Source organism: Lepidochelys olivacea (genome assembly GCF_965140295.1).
Source record: "Lepidochelys olivacea isolate rLepOli2 genome assembly, chromosome: 27".
Lineage (NCBI taxonomy): Eukaryota > Metazoa > Chordata > Testudines > Cheloniidae > Lepidochelys > Lepidochelys olivacea.
Window position 1 is genome coordinate 17,919,518 of NC_140437.1, and position 17,914 is coordinate 17,937,431.

At 50.7% G+C, this 17,914-nt stretch overlaps 1 protein-coding gene across 2 annotated transcripts in view; it reads right to left on the reverse strand.

Moving 5' to 3' along the window:
- RAB5C (RAB5C, member RAS oncogene family) overlaps positions 1-16,981 on the reverse strand; it is a 35,327-nt gene extending 18,346 nt beyond the window's left edge. The window contains exon 1 of one of the 2 annotated variants that reach the window (XM_084615834.1): positions 16,901-16,981. The gene's annotated coding sequence lies outside the window, so the exon portion shown is untranslated. Of the gene's footprint in view, positions 1-14,953; positions 15,062-16,900 lie in introns of those variants that run through there. The other variant, XM_084615833.1, reaches the window with a different exon arrangement.
- Between the last annotated feature and the right edge of the window lie 933 nt (positions 16,982-17,914).

Below are 17,914 nucleotides of genomic sequence, written 5' to 3' on the forward strand. Positions count from 1 at the left end.
AAGAGAGAACATACATTAAGCAGGTTGTCCATTTACCTGCCCAAAGTTTGTGGTGGCAGCAGCCTCCAGTAAGTTTTGCCAGAAGATTCAAGGATTGAACCCTAACACACAAGTGCCAAAAATCAAGCCTGAGGCAAAGATATTTAGCAGACTTCTACCAAGAGCTGCAGGGAGCACCAAGCCCCCTTCAGAAACACTTCTTGCTGATTTAAGACCAGTTTTGTTTGGGGGTAGAGGAAGACTGGACACTCTGGTGAAAGCCAGTGCTACAGTTCGGGACTTTGAGAGAGCAGGAATAGCATCCAACTGCAACTACCCTAAATAAAAAGAAAAGGAGGACTTGTGGCACCTTAGAGACTAACCCATTTATTTGAGCATAAGCTTTCGTGAGCTACAGCTCACTTCATCGGATGCATCCGATGAAGTGAGCTGTAGCTCACAAAAGCTTATTCTCAAATGGGTTAGTCTCCAAGGTTTCACTAGTACTCCTTTTCTTTTTGCGAATACAGACTAACACGGCTGCTACTCTGAAACCTACCCTAAATAAATTGCTCAAACATTCAGGACTGATGAATATGCAGTTAGGTCAGAGGTGGGCCACATCCAGCCCGTGCGACCGTCCTACCTGGCCCCTGAGCTCCAGGCCGGGGAGGCTAGCCCCCGGCCCCTCCCCCCGCAGTCACACCACTGCATGGGCAGTGCAGCTGGCTCAGTCCAGACAGCAGGGCTGTGAGCTCCTGCCGCTCTGAGCGGCATGGTAAGGGGGAGGCGGTGGTGGTGTTAGATGGGTTGGGGTTCTGAGGGGGGGAGCCAGGGGGTGGGAAGTGGGTGGGGGCAGATGGGGGCAGGGGCCAGGCTGTTTGGGGGGCACAGCCTTCCCTACCTGGCCCTCCATACAGTTTTGCACCCCGATGTGGCCCTCAGGCCAAAAAAAAGTCTGCCCACCCCTGAGTTAGGTTCATACCATACAGCCGCCGGACACGAGTTAGAGAACCCAGAAGTTGGAGGTCACAGGAGGTTCGGGCGCAAGCTCCTACCTTTGTGTTGTCCTGCTTTGCTGAGGAGCTCCCCACTGGGTGAGGTGTGAGCTCCTGCTGGATGAGTCACAGCTCTTACGTAACTACAATCTAGTGTTTGTGATACAGACATCCCCTCAGCAGCCCTGTTGGCTTTGAGGCAAGTGATAGAGGTTTATTACCGAAGACCCTGCCCAGCAGTTTATAAGGATTCAGCCCATCAGACACTTCTGTAGCATCCAGCTGTTCACATTCCTCAACCTTGCCTGCCACAGCTGCTGTCTGCCACCCTGCATTAGAGTGAATAGTAACAAAGAGCTTCAGATGGCGTCTTGCCACTCAGCCTTCAGAAGCGAGTTTCACTTACAAGACCACCAGCTTATTCAAAAGAGTTTTGCAGATGTTAATTACTGCAGCACTAGTTTGTAGCTGGGATTTGAATTTAAACCAGCGCCTTAGCTGGCCAGTCTGACAACACCTTAAAGATGACTTCATGCAGTTCTTGGTACCTTCTACTCTTCCATGTCACACTGTCACTGGGTAGGCTCAGTGTGGGCAGCTGGACCAATACATAGAGGAAGAAATAAGCAGAAGAGCACTGAACATAAGCTTTCAGCTTTACATTTGCTATGAAGGGCTTGTTAGGGGCCCAATTAGCCCTATTGCTAGCTGCATGCTGCCAGCCCTAGAAGGGTATTGCTGGACAACAGTTTCAATGGCCATGAAACAAGACTTGACCAATGGAGTGTTTGAGACAAACCGATTACAGCCTATTGATTATGGAAGCTATAGGCTAAGAAGCTCTAGTTCTATCTGTACAAATCTTTGGCAAACACCAATGTTTGCCAGCTCAGAGAGCATTCAGCTTTGGACAACTCTGCAGTTTCCTTCACTGCTCCTTTGAGTTAAGGTGAGCAATATAGGGCAGAAAATGTCAAGCAAGGAGAAGTTCAGAGATATTGGGTGTCAGGATTGGTAACCAGGCTATATTTCTGTTGGAAGCATCTGGACAGGACACTGGGATGCAGGGTTCCTTTATTCTGTCCTATTTAAGGTACCTAAGTTCTTGGGCAATTTCAGCGTAGAAGAAAAAATATTGCCAAAGCACAGTGCAAGGCAGGTTATACTGATTTTAGAGATTTAGCAAATCAGGTCCTACCTGAGTACCTAGGCACCCTGACAATTGTTTAAAAGCACAGCCAGCAATACCCTTTCCCCATCAACATGCCCCACAAAAAACACCCCAAGAGGAGCCGTGCAACATGCTCTGAAAGTCGACACACTGGGCTAGTCCAGACCAAGGGAGACGTTCCAAAGCCAATAGCCCTTCCCACCGAGCCAGATCTGGATCTGGGGAACTCCTGAGGTTACAGCAGGTGCTCAGATCCGCTGAGGACATATGGAATGGGGAAAGGTCGTCTCAAGCAGACAGAGCAGAGGCCATGGAGAGCTTTAAGTGTCTAACAACTACATCTTAAAAATTAACCAGTAACCCACAGCAACCAGCACAGATCAGAGCACCACAGATTCCCCTCCCAGAAAAGGCTTCCCAATTTCACATTCAAAGAAGAGGGTGAGGTGTGATTTGCTGATAACCTAAATTACTCAGTGGGCGTTACTTCCTAGATCAGGGTCTGAACAAGCCACTTCTGCTACACTCAAGCCCACCAGCCTGAATATGTGACATCTGAGAGCAGCTCAAAGCACTGGCAGATTTACACTACAGGTATGTCTACAATGCAGTTAGACACCTGCATCTCGCCTGTTCCAGCTGACTCCAGCTACGGGTCTGTTAATTGCAGTGTAGACATCTGAGCTGGGTTGCAGCCCAAGCTCTAGGACCCAGCAAGATGGGAGGGTCCCAGAACCCAGACATCTACACTCCAATTGAACAGCCTCTCCACCCAAGACTCACGAGCCCAACTCAGCAGTCACTGCCCAGCTGTGCTTTTTTAATTGCAATGTAGACATACCCTACTATAGCCAGGTTCCCATGCAAGCTCATATGAATCCTAAGGCTTTATAGGACCCTTTGACAACCAAGTTAGTGGCTTAATTTCTGCCACCAATTCTGCTTGCATTAATTTATTCTGAGGAATAACTTGGCAGAACAGCTTTGCATGATACATTCACTACATTAACTTCTTTGCCGCAGTGGGCCCAGTACGCACCCCTGGAGCTGGCTATACCGAATGGCAGAAACTGTGCACGAAGACAGAGGACTGCACCTGCAGCAAGCTACGCAAATAGCCTCATTTTGCTCGGGTTACCACGGCTCAAGAAAGAGCCCCCAATGAAGTACTTAGACTATCAACTACTTAAGATGCTGCCTGAATTCCTTGGCAGGGACACCTTGGCGTTAATGACTGTAATGTTATTGACCGAGTCTGTAACCGTATAGATCACTGTGCAACCACTGTTCTATATTTGCAGAAAATGTTGTACAAAGGTTGCTGTGTGAGGGGTCTATGGAAAGGTTATGAGTGGCTGGTTATAATTATAGGTTTCAGAGTAACAGCCGTGTTAGTCTGCATTCACAAAAAGAAAAGGAGGACTTGTGGCACCTTAGAGACTAACCCATTTGAGCATAAGCTTTCGTGAGCCACAGCTCACTTCCTCAGATGCATTCTGTGGAAAGGTGTATAAAAAGATCTTCTACACTTTCCACAGTATGCATCCGAGGAAGTGAGCTGTGGCTCACGAAAGCTCATGCTCAAATAAATTGGTTAGTCTCTAAGGTGCCACACGTCCTCCTTCGGTTATAATTATATATCTGTATATGTGTATCATTTTTACAAAAAGAAAAGGAGGACTTGTGGCACCTTAGAGACTAACAAGCCACAAGTTCTTTTCTTTTTGCGAATACAGACTAACACGGCTGTTACTCTGAAATGTATCATTTTTGTAGTTGAAGTTATGAATATTGGCTCTATATGGACTGTATTTCAAACTTCTGCTCTGCTTCTTGATGACATCCCAGACAAGTTGGTGTCAGCTCTGCCTAGCCTGCTTGACGACCCATTAAGAGCCATCAGCTATACAACTGACCCATTGAGAGAAGGCAGACACGCCTTATGACTCAGCAAGGTATGCAGGGACCTACCCATGGACAGAACTCTAAGGTATTTCTATGCCATGTGCTGGATAGCATGTCCTTGGGACAAAAGAAAGCAAAGACCACATGGCAAGAGACTATAAAGGGCTGATGCCTCCTCTCCATCTGGTCTTCAATCCTGCTTCATACCTCCGGAGAGACTTTGCTACAAACGGAAGCTCTAAACAAAGGACGGATGACCCATCCCAGCTGTCGATATACTCCAGGGACTTGATTTGAACCTGCAGTTTATTCTGTGACTGCTACAAGCCTGAACCAAGAACTTTGCCATCACTGGATGTAATTGATTCCATTTAACCAAATTCTAGCTCATCTATATATTTCATTTTATGAAAAAGCCTTTAGATTCTAAAGGATTGGCAGTGTTATTTGTGGGTGAAATCTGATTTGTATAAGGACCTGGGTCTGGGGCTTGGTCCTTTGGGACTGAGAGAACTTTTTTCTTTTACTGGGGTATTGGTTTTCATAACCATTCATCCCCATAACGAGTGGCACTGGTGGGGATACTGGGAAACTGAAGCGTCTAAGGGAATTGCTTGTGTGACTTGTGGTTAGCCAGTGGGGTAAAACCAAAGACCTCTCTGGCTGGTTTGGTTTGCCTTAGAGGTGGAAAAACCCTAGTCTTGGGCGGTAACTGCCCTGCTTTAAGCAATTTGTCCTGAATTGGCACTCTCCGTTGGGTCCCGCCAGAACCAGCATTGTTACAGTGATATAAGTAGGTTTTGCTTCACCAAAGATCATTAAAGGCACACTTGCCCTCTCTCAAGGTTAGTACAATGTTTGACCCCTCTTATAACCCCCAAAACTCCTTTAAGTTTGCAAAGCCTGTGTATTAGGCATTTAACAACCATTTTCTTCCCCTATAATAAAGATGTCAGCATTCACTAGCAGGCCCTAGACAAGCAGAGTGCTGTGGCAAGGAGAGACTAAATCCTTGGTATAAAAACAGGTTCCTGTTTAAGGGTTATTTAAAGACCACTGGTTAGACATGTTCTGACCTACCACAAGCTTTTCTCAGAACCCCAAGGGGCTTTGTTACCATGGTACTGAATCATGGTTCTTGCATCTGAAGTGGTGTTTTCTCACGAAAGCTTATGCCCAAATAAACCTGTTAGTCTTTAAGGTGCCACCGGACTCCTTGTTTTCATGGTACTGAAGTACACACTTCATGGAGTACTGTAACATGCTTAGCTACCTGACTCAGAGACACAGAATCCATTCGATTGAACACTCCCCCAGCCAAAAACCCGGTAAGCTAGCCTTGCAAGAGGAAAGCCATAACTGTCACCTTACTATATGAGAGCTGATCCAGCTAACAGCGTGACATGTATTACATGGGCAAGCTTAGAACTTGCCTCTCCCAGTTACCCTATCCCAAGCCCACATCTCCTCCTGAATGACTTTACACTTCACAATTTCACAACCTGCACTTCCCTCCGCAGGCTAAGGGAAGGAACACTTCTGTAGCCAGAGCAGGCTCCGTGTCCACCGAGCTAGCAGCTGAACAGGAGTAAGTGCCACCGTCAGGGTTAGAATTCAGGTGCTCAGATCACAAGTCAAGAGGTAGCACATTGCTACTGTGCTGGCCCAAGGCATGCTAGAGTTTCAAAGTCAATCCACCTTTCCTAGGAGAACTGGAACTGCCAGCTGGATTTTAAAAGTGCTTCCATTCTAATAATGGAGAGTTTGTATTCCTGTTGAAAGACCATCAGAGGCATAGCTACCCCAGAACTCACACCTGGCTGTTCTCTGAAACAAGTTTGCCTTTGAAAGGCCACCAAGAAAGTCTAGATCTGTTCCTTCCGAAGTTATGCAAATAACCTGCAGGACATGCAGCTTATGTCTCTCACCAATGCACAGTATGCCATCGGTCTCCCAGTTTGCACATGGGACATTCACACATGTATCAAGCCAGTCTGTTCTGCCAAAAGAAGAGTGTTTCAGTGTGCAGCAGGGTAAGAATTCCTGCCAGACTCCAGGGAGCGTCTCCCAGTGGAAGCTTTACGAAGTGATTCAATTGAGGCAAACATTTAAGCAGCTAGCCTTAAATATGCCCAGCAGCATTCAAGCTAATGGAGCCGTTGTCTCCTTCAGTCATACAGCTTCATTAACAGAATCTTCTGACTGCAAGGCAAACCCACAAACAGGGAATTCAGTTGAGAATTAAGTTGCCAGTACTTGAACAGGGCAATGCTAGTGAGACAAGGCTAGAGAGACCCTAGAATTCAGGGTTTTTTTAATAAAGACTTTCTTTCTGACCTAGTCAAAGTAATTGAAAGTTATGTTACAGCTGTGCAGGCATCAGCCATAGACGTCAGCTTCCCAAGATCTGGAACGCACTGACTAGTGCCAACTCTTGCACTTTCCCTTGCTTGATATTCTCAAGCCAGCCATTAACTGCCCAGTAAAGCACAAATTCACCTGCTAACCAAGATCTCTTCCTGCTTTACCACCAGTTGGCAGAGCCAGCAGGCAGGGCCCAAGTCAGTCCATTATAAAAACAGGGCTCAGGGAAGTGTCAGGTAATTCATGTCTAGTACAGTCTGAGTGTGCCAGTTTAGCTCTGTGATCTCTTTATGTGGCAAGGGAATTATCAGAACTTGCATAACTGAAGTCAAGTAAAAAACATGCACAGGACTTTAATCAGCAACAAGCGGTGATCAGAGCGACTGCCCTGAGGAGGGCTGCTGCTGTGGTTCTGGGTGAGCCTTCGGTTGGATTTTCTTCCAACCCTGTGGCGAGAGTGATTCTGTTCCCAGCTCTGCCAGTCACTGAATTGTTCTGGATGGGTCATTTCACTTCTGCAAAGAGGGACACTGTAACACCCTTGGAGAGCTTCTGGAAAGAGACTCTGTAGCTAGAACAGGGCATCAGACTGATCAAGGGATATCAGGAATGGAATCACTGTCTGAAAGTGTTCTGCTTACTAGTGTTACAAGTAATACTTAATATTGCTTTTGTCTGAAGCAAGTTTTTCCTGGCCACAAAGATTCTTAAATAGGGGGAAGAAAAAAAATCATGCCACTGATACTAACACACAAATTTCTCATCCAACAAGGAAGGTGGGTGTTTGGGTCACTTGTATCAACATCTTGTTGAGAAAATGGATTTAAACAGTCAATACCAAGAGTGTTGATGTGAAGATCGGAAGCTGTAGTATTCGCTTCAGCTTAAACAATTCGCAGAAACTTAACTCCTATGGCGCTAGGTTATTGTAACCAGAGCTCCAAGACAGGTGTGTATCTGCTTGGAATGGTCAGTGGCAGGTCTTATGTTAATGTCTCCACGCAGATAAAAAGTGTTTAAACCCAATGAACAGAAGGTGAAGAGGCCACAACCTCCAGTACCGCATGTTGACAAGTTGGTACTTTGGAAGGTAATTACACAAGTTAAGTTTGCAGTAAGTCAGGGGAATTCAGGATATTCAAGGATATCAGCTCAAACACTGCCACATACTAGTTAGCTATTTTGAGTACTCTGTTAGTTGGCTCACTGCTATTAAGGTTAATTCTCCACAGGTAATAGCAAAGTAACAGCTACCGGTTTCAGTAACCGGAGGTATGCTCTTTAATGGGGCTCATGGGTGTGGTAAGCTCACTAAAATGCCAAGCAGATACAGAAAAAGATCACTATTTATGTCATGTCCAGAGGCACCTAGAGATTGTGATGTTATAGTGGTGATAGCCAGTGTGGCATGTTTAAGTTAAGACTCCTTGTTCTGTAGCTATGGAATCCAACCATTGCCACAGATTAGAGCACTCGTGGCTAGTATTTCTAGCACTCACGGTTGTGAAAACAGATCTTTAAAACGTGAACCAGCTGTAACTGATGCAGCGCTATCTGTGAAGTCAGCTGGACATTTTCTGTTCCACTGGCTGGGTATATCATTTAACCTCTGTCCTTCACCTTAAAATTCAGGCAAGTTGGGGAAAACACTCCCCTCACTATGATAAGAAGGGTGCTTGTAAAGCACCCATGTAATGGGAGCAATAAGGTGAAAATGAAGTACAAAGAACTATGCACATGAATTCCTTTTTGATTCATGAAAGGAAAAATTCTCTTATTAGACCACAGATAAAGCTTGCAGGGTTTAATCAGCCACCCCACATCATAAGCACAGACTTGACATAAGAAAGGGAGAAGGAAATTGAAAAGTTTCTGCTAGAATCAAGTACTGCATCATCTTACTCCTGACAAAGCAGAATAGTTTAGATAGATTTTAATCCAACTTTGAAAGTGACCAAGACGGGGTCATGCCAGCTCTACAAGATTCAGAGGAAGTTGCATGGCTGCTCTGGTTGGGGCTTTAATTTAGCTGAACAGTATGACTAATGCTTTAGAAACAGTTGGTAGTGCCCTATTAGATCACCATGGCTGAACTGAGAAACATACAATTAGAACAGGCTGAGGTATTGTGTTTGTGTGCATTACTAGAACATGAGGAAGGTGACAAGGATATTATTAGAAGCTGCATTCTCACTAATGGCACCTAAGAGCAGCAGTTTTGTTTACACTACCACAGCGATGCAAACCGGGATGACAGACTAGATCAAAACGACGGAAGGCAGCCACAGAAGCAAGCTTTGTGCTATTGCTTCGGCTAAGCCCTGTACTTGGGTCATCTGTCACCTTCAGGGGCAATGCTCTAACACCCCCACTCATAAGATCCCAAGTGTAAGGGGATGGCACTTCCCCATTTAAGAATATGGTAAAAAGTGGTGTCACAAGGGAAGAAGACACTGCACAATCCTGTTATCTGGGTAGAGGGTAGAACCCTTTGGGAAATGGGTCTCTCTTTCTGAAAGTACATAGAGCACCTAGCATGGTTCTGGGAGCATAGCGATAGCTCTTGTCCAAGAATGGGAGTTTACCACACAGTGTAAGCGCCTCAAGGCAGAATCACTCAGTCTAATATGATCCCCCGTCTGTGATGTCAGGGAGCATCATCGCCATGTAACAGATGGGAATGGAGGCACAGCTAGATGAAATGGCTTGCTCAAGATGAACGACGTCTGCAGCAGCTAGCACTTGAACCCCGGAGTCCACATCCCAGTCCAATGCCTCCCCCACAAGGGCCTTCAACTTGCTGCTTCCACCGTGTCTGTACAGTGCTGTGTACATTTGCAGGGGTGGCGGGGGAAGATAACACTTAGCTCAGAGTAACAGAGGAGCCCAACCCACTTGTAACAGGAACTCTGCCACCCAAAGGATCACTCCATATACTTCTGAACCAGGACTGGAGAGCTCCCCACTCCTTAGTTGGACGGAGGGGTTGCATGCGTGATGCGGAGTAGCACTGCAAAATAGCAGCATGCTCAAGTGTTGGCATCTTATACAGTCTTGAAAAGATGTGTTGTGACAACATCACCACACCCTCAACAACTTGCGACAGGGAGCACTACACGGTAAAACAAACATGAGATGCCAATCAGAATTTTTTATTGATTCATGCAGCTCACTAACAGGGAACGGCACCTATTTGAGGGTTTAAAATAAACCAGATTGCTCCCAGAGACAGTGTCAGTCGTAGTCAAAGACAATCTGAACTTTCCTGGAAACTGCTTGGAATTTTTATGGAGTTGCTCCGAGAACAAGACACAGGCCTTCCTTGCCTAAGAGTGACTCAACTTCATACCTGAGGGCAGGCAGCAAGAAACTGACATCGCTGCTGCATCAACACACTGTTTTCTAATACACTGACCGAGAAGATAGCAGAGACACATTTGAATAATTCTTAGAAACACGGGGAGTCGTTTGTCTTAAAGGATTGTGTCAGCTCCTATTGTTACAAGTTAACACCCAATATTACAGGGGAAAAGATGCTAGTTTTAATTCCTGCAGGTGAAAGGACTTTATAGTGGGTTTTTGTTTTTTTTTTAAACGTTCTCCTCTCCTTTGCAATTCATTAGGGCACCATTTTCACCTGTCTGGGGTCTTCTGCACAGCAGCTGGGAGAAAGGTGGTTAATAGGAAGGAGGCTGTAAGACCACAAAGATGATCTGTCAAGGGACTGGCCCAGAACCTGAAGCTCACTTGAACTGTAATTGACTAGAATTGAAGTTGGTGCCTAAATCCAGAGGGCACAATTCTGTACTGACAGAAGATGGATCTTTTGCTTCTCTTACTAAAGCTGAAGCAATTCTTAGAATAGGGTTACTCGTCCTCTGTTGAGATACTTGAATTCCACTTTCACTTCCAGACAGCTTTGCTTTATTTCTCATCTAGCCTAGCCCATCACTGATGGGTTGGGTTCACAGCAGCACAGGGGAGATTAGGAAGCCTTCCCCCTGCACCGCCTCAAAAAAATTACAGGCCTAAACCAAACTGACTGCCCTTTTTATTGCTCTTGAATTTAGCAATTTAAAGTACTCAAGTGTAATTTTAAATTGCTTCAGAGTAACAGCCGTGTTAGTCTGTATTCGCAAAAAGAAAAGGAGTACTTGTGGCACCTTAGAGACTAACCAATTTATTTGAGCATGAGCTTTCGTGAGCTACAGCTCACTTCATCGGATGCATACCGTGGAAACTGCAGCAGATATTATATACACACACACACACAGAGATCATGAAACAATACCTCCTCCCACCCCACTCTCCTGCTGGTAATAGCCCATCCAAAGTAACAATTGTGAAGAGAAAAGAAAAGGAGTACTTGTGGCACCTTAGAGACTAACCAATTTATTAGAGCATAAGCTTTCGTGAGCTACAGCTCACTTCCTCAGATGTGAAGAGAGTGTCACTTTGGATGGGCTATCACCAGCAGGAGAGTGAATTTGTGTAGGGGGGGTGGAGGGTGAGAAAACCTGGATTTGTGCTGGAAATGGCCCAACTTGATGATCACTTTAGATAAGCTATTACCAGCAGGACAGTGGGGTGGGAGGAGGTATTGTTTTATGATCTCTGTGTGTATACAATATCTGCTGCAGTTTCCACGGTATGCATCCGATGAAGTGAGCTGTAGCTCACGAAAGCTCATGCTCAAATAAATTGGTTAGTCTCTAAGGTGCCACAAGTACTCCTTTTCTTTTTTAAATTGCTTAAGTTTTGCCTTGTCTGAAGGCTAACCAGAATGTCTACAGAAACTCACAGGTTGTATGAGGGAACATACACACCCTCATCTGGCTCATTTTCTGGAGCACACAGAAGGTAACTTGGAGTAGCCTATAAAAGAGTGTAGGCCATTGGCTCACTCTCTGGAAGGGTGACTTTGTTAAACAGAGATGAACAACATCTAGATACTTGGACACATGACTCTGGAAGATAACATTTGAAGGTTTAGGCAAGATTCCAAAACAGGATTTCATCCAGTCAGAACAGAACAAACTACTCAGTAACCCATAAATGTAGAGTTATTTCTCAACACTGCAGTTCTACTATGCAAAAATGACTGAGTGACCCAGATCCCTGGTGCAGGGCAGCCAACTACATGCATTGCTCTCAGAATTCCACATTCAGGTCCACAACAATCATAACTGCTTCCATTTCTGGCCACCCAAAGCACCAGTTATCAGCTACAAGTTTAAAAGAACAATCCAGAGTTTGGTTAGAAGAGAAGCAATCAAGTATATCATGGGGATATTAACAGGAAGTTCCAAAGACATGAGCCAGAGTGCAGGGTCATGGGCACATTAACTCAAGCAGTCCCTGTTAGTCCATGGCCTATTGTATTCCAGACTAACAGGCCCCTCAGCACTCCTGGCCTTGGAGATTAATAGTTTGGAATACAATTACCTCAAGCAGGAAGAGCTCACAAGTTATCTGACTATTAGCTTGGCACCAAGGTTCTGATACATTGTCTCTTCTGCCAATTTGATCTAGTACAAGCAGTGCATCTCAATTATTTTGAGCTCTTCTGTAAACAGAAAGCCAAGAATAGAAGAAGTATATTGTTTCACATGCAACAGCCTTAAAACAGAAGTGTCCCATTATGATCTCTTTTCCTGCCCTTTCCTTATACATTCTTAAGACTTAAGTCAAGGTCAAAGTTGTAAACAGCCATTTACAGAAGCACTAGATGTTAAAGGTGAATCAAAATATATTTATGCTGCCTGTAAGATCCCAAACCAGACAGTGTTGACTTTAAACACACTGATTTCATTTACTAGCGATGAAAAGTATGGAAGAGTTAGTTGCTGTTTCACTTACTTACCAAGACAGGAATTCAGAGTCCTGTCCCCTCGTTAATATCACTAATGCCCAGAAGAGTGGTCAGGAACACAGCTCCTGTACCCTTTAAGTGTTAGTGATGCCACATTTTTACTCAGGTCACCTTTGTATCGGTTACAGTTCAGTGAAGTAGTGAGGTCTGCGTCTGATCCTACTGTCATGCAATTTAAAGGCGGTGTTACCTCCTCTACAGGTGTTAAGGGCACTGTCGCTTTGATACATATTCAACTGTGAACTCCAGCACCAACTACTCTCTTCACTTAAAATACAGGAAGGGCAAGACTTTCTGAAATAGGAGACTGAAGTTAGGGTCCTAAATCCATCGGAAGCTGCTGGGTTCTTAACACTTGAAATAAGGGACCTGATATTTGTGCCTTTTTTGGCACTTAACTTTAGGCTCCCATTTTTGAAATTCCTGGGCAGTTTTTCCTCTTTTGGGTCTCCCATGCAAGACAAGTAAAGGTTTAGCACTTCTGCTACAAGCCATTGATTTCTCCTAATTTCTAGGAGAGTGTCTATACAAAAGCAACAGTGTAGAGGGGAGGTAGAGAAATATGCAGTACAATGACACTTACTCATAAATAACCAGAACAGTTACAGCTAGATTTTGTGGTTGTCATTCAATAAGCCTGCCATGGCATAGTATTCCCCCTGGCATGTGAAAAGCCTACTAACTAGTAACTCAAGCAGCACTTATGATTACAGTCAAGACTGAAGAAAGAGCCAGACTGCCATGCTCTAACTGGAAAATTATCTAGTCAGCTTGCAAGTACGCTACACTATCATTTAACCAAGATATATGATCCTCAGGGTCAACACATGCATTCTGTGCTATAGAAAAATATCTTGCACACTTACTGTGTGAGTATGCTATAACACAGGACCCCCTACCAAGAAGGGTCTGTGAAGGTCAGTCATACACATGCTGGTGTAAAACCTAAGTGAAATCCCGGTATTCCTTGCACTTTCAGGGATTCACATTAGGTGACAACCCCCCAGTCTTTTGAGCCAAGTATCATGCCCACATTGGAGATTAAGACACCACCTTCCTCCAAGGCCACATTACAAGTTTATGTCCAAGTCGGGATTGGAAGTGAAAGTCTCCCCATGTCACAAGGCAGTGCTCGCTCCAGACTAAGTGGCTCCTCAAGGCCCTGGTTTTGACCATTTTCTGCCTTGACATATCTGCCCGATAGTAAATCAGCAACAACTGCCATAAACCCGTAATATTACAGTCAACTTCTACACATACATTGACACCAGAAAGTCTAGCTCTTGGAAACACTATGCCAGACCAGACCTGGTCCAGTACTGGTCCTGGTCCTCTCCAGAAAGCTAGAGAGATGATGGCATTACCCAGTCAACCAATCCAGTTATCCAGGAGATCTCTAATGATGGGCAGGCCACAGAGGTCTGTTTGCAGGGGCAAAGTGAATCATGAGTCATAACACATTTACCAAGTGATAATACAAGCCAGAGCAAGGGGAAGTTACTAGGAAGTTACTGACTGTTCATAGCCAGGGAGACCTTAGAATGAACGGGGCAGGGGGACCTGAGTTTGCTTCTCTTTTCCCCTCATGTAGTAAGTCAGTTACCAGCAGCAGCTGTCCTGGGTACAGGGTGGGGTGAGAGAGAGAGAGCAAGATTATGGAGTCAGCCTCACCCAAAATAACCTACTGCCCTAACCCCACTTCTCTCCCCATTCACCTAAACTGGGCTCAGGTGACCAGGGAAGCTGAGGTTAGCTGTGTAACTAGCCCAGGCTTTCAGCTGCTCCCCAGCCCCATTTACACACCCATGCCAGCTAGCTAGGAACCCAGTCACATTACAGAGGGAGTAACTCCCCAGTACCCATTGGGCATGGGCTAATCTCTGGTGACCCCTGCCAGGGAGGGCTGGCCAAAGCTCCCTGCAATCACACCCCATGGGTACGACCTTACACGTGGGGCAGAGAATAAGGACAGCATGTCAGACAGGGTCTCCTGAGCTCAGAGCACCTCTTTCCCACCAGCTCCAGTGGGCAGGAAGCCCAGCTCAGAGCCCTCCCCGCAGGGTCCGCCTCTCCCTAGCTCCCGTAGGGGGGGGCTCTGAGCTGGGCGCCCCCCCCGCAGGGCCCGCCTCTCCCTGGCTCCCGTGGGGGAGGGGGGGGCGACCAGCTCAGAGCCCCCCCCGCAGGGCCCGCCTCTCCCTGGCTCCCGTGGGAGAGGGGGGGGCGCCCAGCTCAGAGCCCCCCCCCGCAGGGCCCGCCTCTCCCTGGCTCCCGTGGGGGAGGGGGGGCGCCCAGCTCAGAGCCCCCCCCGCAGGGCCCGCCTCTCCCTGGCTCCCGTGGGGGAGGGGGGGCGCCCAGCTCAGAGCCCCCCCCGCAGGGCCCGCCTCTCCCTGGCTCCCGTGGGGGAGGGGGGGCGCCCAGCTCAGAGCCCCCCCCCGCAAGGCCCGCCTCTCCCTGGCTCCCGTGGGGGAGGGGGGGCGCCCAGCTCAGAGCCCCCCCCCGCAAGGCCCGCCTCTCCCTGGCTCCCGTGGGGGAGGGGGGGCGCCCAGCTCAGAGCCCCCCCCGCAGGGCCCGCCTCTCCCTGGCTCCCGTGGGGGAGGGGGGGCGCCCAGCTCAGAGCCCCTCCCAGCGGGACCCAGCCCCCAGGCCCCGCCCGGCCCCACTCACGGCTCAGGGGTCTCCTCTCTCCCCCGCCCCAGCTGGGTCTCAGGCTGCGGCCTCCACTTCCGCCTTTCAGCTGCTCCGTTTCCGGATCCGCCCACCGCTTCCGCTCCGGCCGGGCGGGGTGAGAGGCAGCGGCCTCCGCCAATCATCGAAGCCCTGCCCATTTGGAGGCCCGCCCCTCTCCGCGCGGCCGGACGTGGGGCGCAGGATGGCGGGGCGGAGGCACGTGACGCAGCCGCGGGGACCGATGGGAGTTGTAGTCCACGAGGGGGCCGGGGCCGGGGGAAGCGGCGTGGGAAAAACCCAAGGTTGAGTCGCTGCCCCTGGTGCTGCCTGGGGCGCGGGGGGCGGAGCCTGGGGCGCGGGGGGCGGAGCCGGAGGTTGAGCCTGGTTGGAGGGGAGGGGGGACAGGAGCCAGCGGGGAGAGGAGCCGGGGGGGGGCAGAGGAGCCGGGGGGGGAAGCCTGGGGCGGGAGCAGAGGAGCCTGGGGGGGGGGGAGCGGGGAGAGGAGCTGGGGGCAGAGGAGCCGGGGGGGGGGGAGCGGGGAGAGGAGCTGGGGGCGGAGGGGTGGGGACAGAGGAGCCGGGGGGGGGAGTGGGGACAGGAGCCGGGAGGGGGGGGAAGCCTGGGGCGGGAGCAGAGGAGCCTGGGGGGGGGAGCGGGGAGAGGAGCTGGGGGCGGAGGGGTGGGGACAGAGGAGCCGGGGGGGGGAGCGGGGAGAGGAGCCGGGGGCGGAGGGGTGGGGGCAGAGGAGCCTGGGGGGGAGTGGGGACAGGAGCCGGGGGGGGGGGAAGCCTGGGGCGGGAGCAGAGGAGCCTGGGGGGGGGAGCGGGGAGAGGAGCCGGGGGCGGAGGGGTGGGGGCAGAGGAGCCGGGTGGGGGGAAGCCTGGGGCGGGAGCAGAGGAGCCTGGGGGGGGAGCGGGGAGAGGAGCTGGGGGCGGAGGGGTGGGGGCAGAGGAACTGGGGAGGGCGAGGGGGCAGGCAGCCGAGCGGGGCTGTCATTTGCCCTGGTGGCAGCAGGGAGCTCCCTTGAACAGCTTGGATCTGCCTTAGCGGCTTTGAAAGCACTCGGGCTGTGCCACCCCAGAGCTGGCCGTGACGGGGAAGGGTCCGGGGCCCGCAGGCTGGGGCGGGTGTGTGGAGGGGCGAGGAGGTGGGGGCGTTGGAGACGGGTGTGCTTTGGGGCACGGCCTGCCATGCTGTGCGCACACAGGCAGCCCTGTGCCCAAGGCTGGAGCTGGCCACGAGGGCAGCTGGACGGGGATGTTGTTTCCAGACACCCCGGGTGTTCCCCTTTCCCCTTACCCGGCCACGGAAGGAGGCAAACTCTGCCCAAGTCCTGCCACCAACCCAATCGGTGCCGGGCAACCCAGCGACACACGATTCAGCCCCAGGGTGCTGGCAGGACGCAGCCCTGCCCCTCTGCCAACCCAGGCTGCTGCTCCATGCTTAGGAGATAGTTCTGCCCCGTCCACCCCAGCTGGGTGCCGGCGGGGCTGTCTCCCCCTCTGGAGCCTGGCTCCCACGAGAGGGCTGTGCAGTGCAGCTGCAGGCCCCGGGTTCAGACACTGCTGCTGATGCATACAGGGCACGTAATGCAGCCTCCCCAGCCGCGGCTGCATTTCAGCGGTGGGCGAAGGGGATCCTGTGAGCAGAGAGCAGCCAATGAACATGGGAGAGAAAGGGGCTGGAGAAATGCGAGGTGAACATCCCTGGCGGAGGGGGACTCCCCACAGCCCCAGGAGTGGGGGCGCTATCCCGGAGAACAGCCCGAGTCTCTTCTGCAGCAGTGCCTCATGGCTGGGAGAGCAGAGTGCAGCCTTGTGCAGGCTCTGGGGCTCAACACGCCTCCCGGGGAAGGGTGGAACCGGCAGCTGGAGGTGCCCAGGGCCCGACAGGTTGCTAGGGCAGGGGCCTGGCATTACAGGAAGAGAGAATTTAACAGCCCACCTCGCTGCAGGGTCCGTGTGGGTGCTCCGGGCTGGGCGACGGGTCCTGGGGGCTCTGGGGAGCTGTTGTGGCATTTCTGTGGCTCAGCCCAGTGCAGGGTCCAGCCCGCAGCTCAGAAAGCACAAGGAGCAATGGATGCACGGGGGTAGTGGGCCACAGGGACTGGCTGGGTCGGAGGATGGGATCAGTGACCTGCCCCCTCCCTTTGGCTTGGCCAGGCAGCCTGCAGCCACATGGCAGCCCCTCTGCCAGCCCCTGCTGACTCGAGGGTAGGTGCCGCGTTGCCAGCAGTGAGGCTGCGCGTGTTGTTTGTTGCTAGCAGAGACCTGGGACCTGCTGGCGCCAGCCCTGGGCCGAGGGAGATTTGCACAGCCCTGCCCTCCTCTCTGGGGCCCGAGAGTCTGGCTGGGGCAGGGTGGGCAGAGAACCCGCGACGAACCGAGCTGCCAGAGCCAAGGCAGGGCCGTGGAGCTCAGTACGGGACCCCCCAGTCGCTGAGCAGGGCTGGGCGAGCTCCACGGAGCAGAGAGCTGCGGGGGGGGGCGCTAGTCACCAGGGGGTGCTGCAGGTCAGCATTAAAACCGCTGCCCCCACGCGGTGCGAGAGAGCAGGGTGGGCTGCTCAGCGGGGGTGCGCTCCCCTCTAGGCCAGCAAACCGGGTGTGGCCCATCTGTCAATGGCCGAGCGCCAGTCGCCCCAGCCCCAGCGGGCAAGGACCGGTGGGGTCCTGGTGCCCAAGAGCTGGGCAGGCCTGGCAGGAAAAGGAGCCAACAGTTAACTGCCCCCTTCCCGGCAGGGCAGTCCCCCTGCCTGGCTAGACTGGGCAGCTGGATGGCACGGCACCACTGAGCACAGGGGCTTTTGGCTGGTCCTGGCGCTCAGGCAAGCCGGTGAGGGCGGGACTCAGGCAGCGACAGGGCCCTGGGGCTGCGTGGCCTGGAGCCTGAAGCAGCCGTTGTGCAAGACCCACTGTTTGCACACACCCACCAGGCAGCAGCAGAGATAGGGGAGAGT